This window comes from Oryctolagus cuniculus, chromosome 16 (genome assembly GCF_051225735.1).
Source record: "Oryctolagus cuniculus isolate XC-2025 breed Fujian yellow rabbit chromosome 16, ASM5122573v1, whole genome shotgun sequence".
Lineage (NCBI taxonomy): Eukaryota > Metazoa > Chordata > Mammalia > Lagomorpha > Leporidae > Oryctolagus > Oryctolagus cuniculus.
Genome location: NC_142882.1, coordinates 16,741,940 through 16,750,880, shown reverse-complemented (window position 1 = coordinate 16,750,880; position 8,941 = coordinate 16,741,940). Strand labels below are relative to the sequence as shown.

Here is an 8,941-nt window from a genome sequence, read left to right as displayed (position 1 = left end):
CAGAGATCTCTCATTTAGGTCTTTTTTTTTCCAGAGTGTCTTGGCGTTCCATGCCTGAAATACTCTCATGGGCTTTTCAGCCAGATCCGAATGCCTTTAGGGCTGATTCTGAGGCCAGAGTGCTGTTTAGGACATCTGCCATTCTATGAGTTTGCTGAGTATCTCCCTTCCCATGTTGGATCACTCTCCCCTTTATTTATTCTGTTAGTATTAGCAGGCACTAGACTTATTTATGTGCTCCCTTTGACTCTTAGTCCTTTCATTATGATCAATTGTGAACTGAAATTGATCACTTGGACTAGTGAGATGGCATCGGTACATGCCACCTTGATGGGATTGAATTGGAGTCCCCTGGTATGTTTCTAACTCTACCATTTGGGGCAAGTCAGCTTGAGCATGTCCCAAATTGTACATCTCTTCCCTATCTTGTTCCCAGTCTTATGTTTAACAGGGATCACATTTCAGTTAAATTTCAACACTTAAGAATAACTGTGTATTAATTACAGAATTAAACCAGTCATATTAAGTAGAACAGACAAAAAAACTACTAAGAGGGATAATGTATTAAGTTGTTCATTAACAGTCAGGGCTATGTTGATCAAGTCACCCTTTCTCATAGTGTCCATTTCACTTCAGGAGGTTTCCTTTTTGGTGTTCAGTCAGTTGACACCGATCAGGGAGAACATATGGTATTTGTCCCTTTGGGACTGGCTTATTTCACTCAGCATGCTGTGTTCCAGATTCCTCAATTTTGTTGCAAATGACTGGATTTCGTTGTTTCTTACTTGGTATAGTATTCTAAAGAGTACATATCCCATAATTTCTTTATCCAGTCTACTGTTGATGGGCATTTAGGTTGGTTCCAGGTCTTGGCTATTGTGAATTGTGCTGCAATAAACATTAGGGTGCAGACCGCTTTTTTGTTTGCCAATTTAAATTCCTTTGGGTAAATCCCAAGGAGTGGGATGGCTGGGTCAAACGGTAGGGTTATATTCAGGTTTCTGAGGAATCTCCAGACTGACTTCCATAGTGGCTTGACCAGTTTGCATTCCCATCAACAGTGGGTTAGTGTCCCTTTTTCCCCACATCCTCACCAGCATCTGTTGTTGGTAGATTTCTGTATGTGAGTCATTTTAACCGGGGTGAGGTGAAACCTCATTGTGTTTTTGATTTGCATTTTCCTGATTGCTAGTGATCTTGAACATTTTTTCATGTGCCTGTTGTCCATTTGGATTTCCTCTTTTGAAAAATGTCTATTGAGGTCCTTGGCCCATCTCTTAAGTGGGTTGTTTGTTTTGTTTTTGTGGAGTTTCTTGATCTCTTTGTAGATTCTGGTTATCAACCCTTTATCTGTTGCATGTTTGCAAATATTTTTTCCCATTCTGTCGGTTGTCTCTTCACTCTCCTGACTGTTTCTTTTGCAGTACAGAAACTTCTCAATTTGATTCAATCCCAATAGTTGATTTTGGCTTTGACTGCCTGTGCCTCCTGGGTCTTTTCCAGAAACTCTTTGCCTGTGCCAATATCTTGAAGGGTTTCTCCAATGTTCTCTAATAACTTGATGGTGTCATGTCATAGATTTAGGTCTTTAATCCATGTTGAGTGGATTTTTGTGTAAGGTGTAAGGTAAGGGTCTTGCTTCATTCTTCTGCACGTGGAAATCCAGTTTTCCCAGCACCATTTATTGAATAGACTGTCCTTATTCCAGGTATTGGTTTTGGACCCTTGATCAAATATGAGTTGGCTGTAGATGTTTGGGTTGATTTCTGGTGTTTCTATTCTGTTCCATTGGTCTATCCATCTGTTTCTGTACCAGTACCATGCTGTTTTGATTACAACTGCCCTGTAGTATGTCATGAAATCTGGTATTGAGATGCCTCTGGCCTTGTTTTTGTTGTACAAGATTGCTTTAGCTATTCGAGGTCTCTTGTGCCTCCATATGAATTTCAGCATCATTTTTTCTAGATCTGAGAAGAATGTCTTTGGTATCCTGATTGGGATTGCATTGAATCTATAAATTGCTTTTGGGAGAATGGACATTTTGATGATGTTGATTCTTCCAATCCATGAGCATGGAAGATTTTTCCATTTCTTGGTATCCTCTTCTATTTCTTTCTTTAAGGTTTTGTAATTCTCATCGTAGAGATCTTTAACGTCCTTGGTTAAGTTTATTCCAAGGTATTTGATTGTTTTTATAGGTATTGTGAATGGGATTGATCTTAGCAGTTCTTTCTCAGCCATGGCATTGCTTGTGTATACAAAGGCTGTTGATTTTTTTTTACTTTTATTTAATGAATATAAATTTCCAAATTTCCAAAGTACGACTTATGGATTACAATGGCTTCCCCCCCATACCGTCCAAAGGCTGTTGATTTTTGTGCATTGATTTTATATCCTTCCACTTTGCCAAACTCCTCTAAGAGTTCCAATAGTCTCTTAGTAGAGTTCTTTGGATCCTCTAAGTAAAGAATCATATCATCTGCAAAGAGAGATAGTTTGACTTCTTCCTTCTCAATTTGTATTCCTTTAATTTCTTTTTCTTGTCTGATGGCTCTGGCTAAAACTTCCAGAACTATGTTAAATAGCAGTGGAGAGAGTGGGCATCACTGTCTGGTGCCAGATCTCAGTGGAAATGCTTCCAACGTTTCCCCATTCAATAGGATGCTCGCCGTGGGTTTTTCATTAATTGCTTTGATTATATTGAGGAATGTTCCTTCTATACCCAATTTGCTTAGAGTTTTCATCGTGAAAGGGTGTTGATGTTATCGAATGCTTTCTCTGCATCAATTGAGATAATCATATGGTTTTTCTTCTGCAGACTGTTAATGTGGTGAATCACATTGATTGATTTGCGAACATTGAACCATCCCTGCATACCAGGGATGAATCCCACTTGGTCTGGGTGGACGATCTTTCTGATGTGTTGTTGTATTCTATTGGCGAGAATTTTATTGAGGTTTTTTGCATCTATGTTCATCAGGGATATTGGTCTATAATTTTCTTTCAGTGCTGCATCTTTCTCTGGCTTAGGGATTAAGGTGATGCTGGCTTCATAGAAATAATTTGGGAGGATTCCCTCTTTTTCGATTGTTCTGAATAGTTTGAGAAGAAATGGGATTAGTTCTTCTTTAAATGTCTGGTAGAATTCAGCAGTGAATCCATCTGGTCCTGGGCTTTTCTTTGTTGGGAGAGCCTTTATTACTGTTTCAATTTCTGTTTCAGTTATGAGTCTATTTAAGTTTTCTATGTCTTCCTGGTTCAATTTTGGAATTTCTTGTACTGCATTTAGATAAGATGAAGTATATTTGACTGCTTCTTAGTGTTCATTGACCAGAATTATTTTTTTGAGAGAAGGTCATTTTCTATGTTTCCTTCAAATGTAGGGGCTAACGTGCAATGTGGTATCTCATAATATTGCAACAGTCTTTCACTTAATGTTTTTTTTTAAAAAAAGATTTATGTATTTGAAAGATAGAAATGGAGGACACACACACACACATACACACAAACACACACAGAGAAAGGGGGAAAAGAGAGAGAGAGAAATATTCCATCCTTTGGTTCTCTCTCCCAAATGGCTACAGTAGCAGAGGCTGAGCCAGGCCAAAGCCAGGAGCTTCTTCTGGGACTCCCACATAGACCGCAGGGGCCCAGGAGCCGAAGTGGCATAGCTGGGACTTGAAGTGGTACCCACATGGGATGCTGGCACTATATGCAGAGGCTTAACCTTGTACATCACAGTCCCAGTTCCTGGTTTACTGTTTCCAATGTGGATGTATAGACATGGGCGGATAGCACGCAAAGCAATCGGAAGAATTCTGTGCAGACGGCACACCTGGGAAGCACTGCTCAACATCCTGGGGTGAGTGGTCCTGGGGGCAGATCCATGACTTAGGATTTGTCAGTCTTCACAACACAGACACTCAGCTGGGTGCCTCTACTCCTGTGCTGTTTCTTCTAACACTCTCTTCTTTTTGAGAAGGTGTCCCATCTACATGGAAGTGCAGAACCTCACATGTGTCTGGGAATTCCTCCTGTTGGGCCTCTCCATGGATCCAGCCCTGCAGCCCCTCCTCTTTGTGCTGTTCCTGCCCATGTACCTGGTCATGGTGCTCGGGAACCTGCTCATCATCTTGACTGTCAGCTCAGACTCCCAACTGCACTCCCCCATGTACTACTTCCTCTGCAACCTGTCCTTGGCTGACATTGGCTTCAGTACTACCACCATCACCAAAATGCTTGTGAACCTCCAGACACATAGCAAATCCATCACCTATGCATGCTGCTTAACTCAGGTGTCTTTTGTTTACCTTTTTGGCTGTTTGGACAGTTTGCTCCTGACTGTGATGGCCTATGACCAACTGGTGGCCATCTGTTACCCCCTGCACTATTCGGTCATCATAAACACCCCCTCTGTAGCTTGTTGGTCCTGGGATCACTTCTCATCAGCCTTGTGGAGTCCAAGCTGCACTGTTTGATGGTGTCACAACTTAGGTTCTGCACAATCATGGAAATCCCTCATTTCTTTTGTGACGCTCCTCAGCTTGTCCATCTTGCTTGCTCCAACACCACCAGCAGCAACGTGTTAATCTATGTGATTGGTGTCATCATTGGTGGGGTTCCAGTCTCAGGGATCCTCTACTCTTATGCTCAGATTCTCTCCTCTATTCTCTGCATCCCATCCAAAGATGGGAGGTATAAAGTCTTCTCTACCTGTGGTTCTCATCTGTCTGTAGTTTGCCTATTTTATGGGACAGGCCTTGGGGTGTATCTGAGTGCTGCTGTCTCATCATCCCCCAAGAACGGTACAGTGGCCTCAGTGATGTACACCATGGTTACACCCATGCTGAATCCCTTCATCTACAGCCTGAGGAACAGGGACATGAAGAGGGCCCTCTGGAGGCTGTTTAGAGGAATTGCCTGATCTTACTGCCTATGCAATTTCCTTTAGCTCACAGGACTGAGGAAGGCAGCAAAATCAGACACACACAGGAAGAAACTCTGGGCCATACACCTCTGCATTCTGTACATTGTTTTTTTTTTCTCTTAGTATAGCTCTCACTTGGATAGTATTCAGGACTCCCTATTGTACAGCATTGATAAACAGTTCATCATTAGATCCTTCTCACTCCTTATCCATGTCCCAAGTGTAATACCACAACATTCTTGGTACTTAATGTTCTTTAACTCTCTTAAAATATTTTATTTATTTTCACTTGTCTAGAGGGAGAGGGAAGAGAGGGAGAGAGAGGGAGACAAGGAGAGAGAGGGAGAGTTGATCAGCTAGTTTGTGCCACAAATGCCCATAACAGCCAGGTCTGAGTCAGCCTGAAGCCAACAGGCCAGAACTCAGTCTGAATCTCCCAAGTGGGTGGCAGGGATCCAAGTACCTCAGCCATCACCTGCTGCCTCTTAAGATGCACATTATCAGGAAGCAGGATCAGAAGCAGACTGGGACTCAACCCGGCACTCTATATGAATTCATGTGTCCCAGGAAGTAACAAATGCCACACAAAACACTGGTCCCTCTTTAGTACATTCTTGAGCCAGTAGGGTGACTTTTTAATTTCCAGCCTAAACAAAGACATTTTGAGATGATCAAGGGTCACTCTAAATAGTTTGAATGAACAGTTATGAACTAGAACTTTCCTAGGAAAACTGGGACCCATGAATCTCATGGAGAAGATGGGAGAGTACCCATCAGAGCACAGGGTTCTCCCCAGTATTCCTAGTAATGATGATTCCATCTGAACTCTCTCCATTATGTCACAGAAGTGATTAAAATGTGTGCAATATATATATATATACACACATGTATATATATGCAATATTTAAATGTACAGCTTTTAAGTTATATCACTGCTTTTCCTTAAAAAATTGAAGAGGGGACAGGCATTTGGTGCAGCAGTTAAGATGGAATTTGAGGGGTTGGCGCTGTGGCACAGCCAGTTAAATTGCATCTGCAGTACAGAATCCCATATGGGTGCCAGTTTAAGTCCCAGCTGCTCCACTTCCAATCTAGCTCTCTGCTAACTTGCCTGGTTTGAAAGCAGTGGAAAATGTCCCAAGTCCCTGGGCCCCTGCACACACGTGGCAGATCCAGAAGAGGCTCCTGGATCCTGACTTTGGCCTTGCCCAGCCCTGGCCATTTGGGAATTAACCAGAAGATGGAAGATTTCTCTCTCCCTCAGTGGGTCTCTCCCTCTCTCAGTAACTCAACCTTTCAAATAAATAAGCCATTTTTTAAAATATGCAATTTGGGACACCTGCATCCATTTCTGGAGGGCCTGGGTTTAAGTCCTGCCTGTGCTTCTGATCCAGCTTCCTGCTGCACCCTGGGAGGCAGCAGTGATGATTCCAGTAGCTGTGTCTCTGCTCCCCACATGAGAGACCCACAAGGAGTTACAGGATCCTGACTTCAGGCTGCTGAAGTCCTGGCTGTTGCAGACATTTAGGGAGTGATCCCAGTTATGGAAGACTCTTCTCTCTGCTTTTCAAATATGAAGAATAAATTTAAAAGAAAGTCCAAAGTATAGAATTAATGAGCTAAGCATATAACTTAAAAAATAAGAAAAAATACATTATAATCAAAAATGAAGAAGAATTGAAGGACAAATATTAAGTACAAAGAAATGCAATGTATATTATTATGTGGTAATTAGTAAAAGTTTCATTTCCACAAAGAATCAATGAACTTATAAATCTCTGGCAAGTGTTAGAGGGAGAGAGAGAGCTCTTCTATTCACTGGTTACTCTCCGAGTGGCTTCAGTGGCCTTTGCTGAGCCAGGCCAAAGCCAGGAGCCAGGAGCCTCATCCAGATCTCCCATGTGGGTGCAGAGACCAAAGCACTTGGGCCCTCCGCTGCTGCTTTCCCCAGGCCAGCAGGGAGCTGGATCAGAAGTGGAACAGCCGGGATTCCAACCAGTGCCTCTATGGGATGCCAGCCTTGCAGGTGGTGGCTTAACCTCTCACACCACAATGCCGGCCCCTAAACTTGCCTTTTAATTCCATTTTTACATGAACTTTTTCAAGTACCCTTGTATACTCTGCTCACAAAAAGTTCAGAGTACCAACGTTGGTATTGTTGCAGAATTACTGCAAAGAGTGCTTCCTTCTTGGAGACTTTTACGCAGCATGGGAACAGTGACTTCTGCCCATATGTCAGAGTGGTCACCACCTTGGTTGCAAGGTACTCATCTCCTTTTAGTTACCCTTAGTTACGTCTTTTTGTTGCCTAGTTCCTCACACTTTTTCAAATGTTCATCTGAAAAAGAGAGCATTCTTTCCCCATCTGCTGTTTCACTCCCCCAATTCTGCAAGGAGCAAGGGGTAGCAGGAACTCAAAATCCAGATCTACCATGTGGGTAGCAGGGCTCCAGTTACTTGAGTCATCACTGCTGCCTTCCCAGTGTTTGCATCAGCAAGAAGCTGGAATGGGAGCCAGAGCAGGTATGCAACCGAGGGACTCCAGAGCAGTACATGGGCATCTTACCCACTGCCATCTGAACTGCTAGGCCAAACACCTGCCCTCTCACTTACACTCTAAGTATGAAGATGCTGTCAGTCTTCAACCTTAAAATATGTTAGTATATTAGTTTCTCAATAAAAGAAATACGTTGAGTGTTCCATTTAATTCATACTTAAGAGAACATTTATTTTTTTTTAAATTATACTAATTATTAGTGCTTTTAAAGACTGGTTTATCATTTTTCCTTTTCTTCAGTTTTTTGGGAATGTTTCCAGCCATAAGTTTTGGTTTTTTAGCTTGATGATACCAGGTGCAAATATAGGCCTGCAGCTTGGGCAAACCATCTCACCTCCTTAAAATGTGTACTTATTTCACAGATTTTTTTCCCCTTGACCATTAAAAATAAGTAGAATCTGCTACAGTTTATTTGTAAAACATAAAAAGCATTGACTTTTTTAAAGATAATTTAAGTGCATGTTTGCTACCGTAGAAAACTTGGCTATTATCGGTGAAGTACAAGTGTTCACAAAATTACTACTCCTATTTACAAATATTATTTCCTGTATCTCTTGGGAATTTGTTGTATAATAAAGCACATCCAAAATTCTAGTATGTGTATGAGATTGTTTTGAAAACAGTAACTGTATTATTTTTAAAATGAACACGACTTACCTTCCTTATTTCTGATAGGAATTAACTTGAAAATTACTGTAGCCATTTTTATTTCATCTTTCTAGAATTGTGGGTAACTTTATTGCACTATAGTACCTTAATGGAGGAAGGGAAATGCTTTTGGACATGTAATTCTAAATAATGTAAGGGATTTACTGAATAGTAGTAGATTAGCATTTTTACATTTGTTTGATTAGTTTAAAATATAAAAAACTAAGTTTTGGGGAAGTTGTCATGTAAAGTCAGGTGATCTTTTTCTTAATTTAAAAAATTTTAAATTGTAATAGAAGTAACACATTGTTGAAGTGAGAAACCTACCTCAGGTACATGTGGTTTATGCTTTCTGGATTAATCTGGAGTTTGGAAATTTGAAATTAAAATGTAAGATTTTAAGTCTACTAATAACTTTTGAAAACAGTACAAATCAGTGTATTAGAAATATCCATGTTTTCAATACCATAAGACGACAACAAAGGCATTGGATTTGACCATTGATCTGATGTCCTGGACAGTATTTTTGAGTACAGTGATGGCCATTTTTCTGTTTTGGAGTAGTTTTATAATTTTGAGTTTGACTAATAAGTTCAGACAGTATTGGCTCTTATTTAATAACACTTAAGTCTTATTTAATAACCCAGTATGAAGCCAAACACAACAGGTCTTCATGGAAGGAAAAATGTTAAGTGAGGAGGAACTACCATTTAGAAGTCAGAACTTTAAGTTAGTATTAAACATTCTCATATTGTATCTGAACGAGTTCTAATTTGTAACTGAGCTTGACTTCTTTTATGTTAGAAAAA

General features: G+C 40.7%; 1 pseudogene; it reads left to right on the top strand.

Annotated features, from left to right (window-relative positions):
• The first annotated feature begins 3,995 nt into the window (after nt 1–3,995).
• Nucleotides 3,996–4,924, top strand: LOC100343863 (olfactory receptor 7E178-like; annotated as a pseudogene).
• The last annotated feature ends 4,017 nt before the right edge of the window (nt 4,925–8,941 follow it).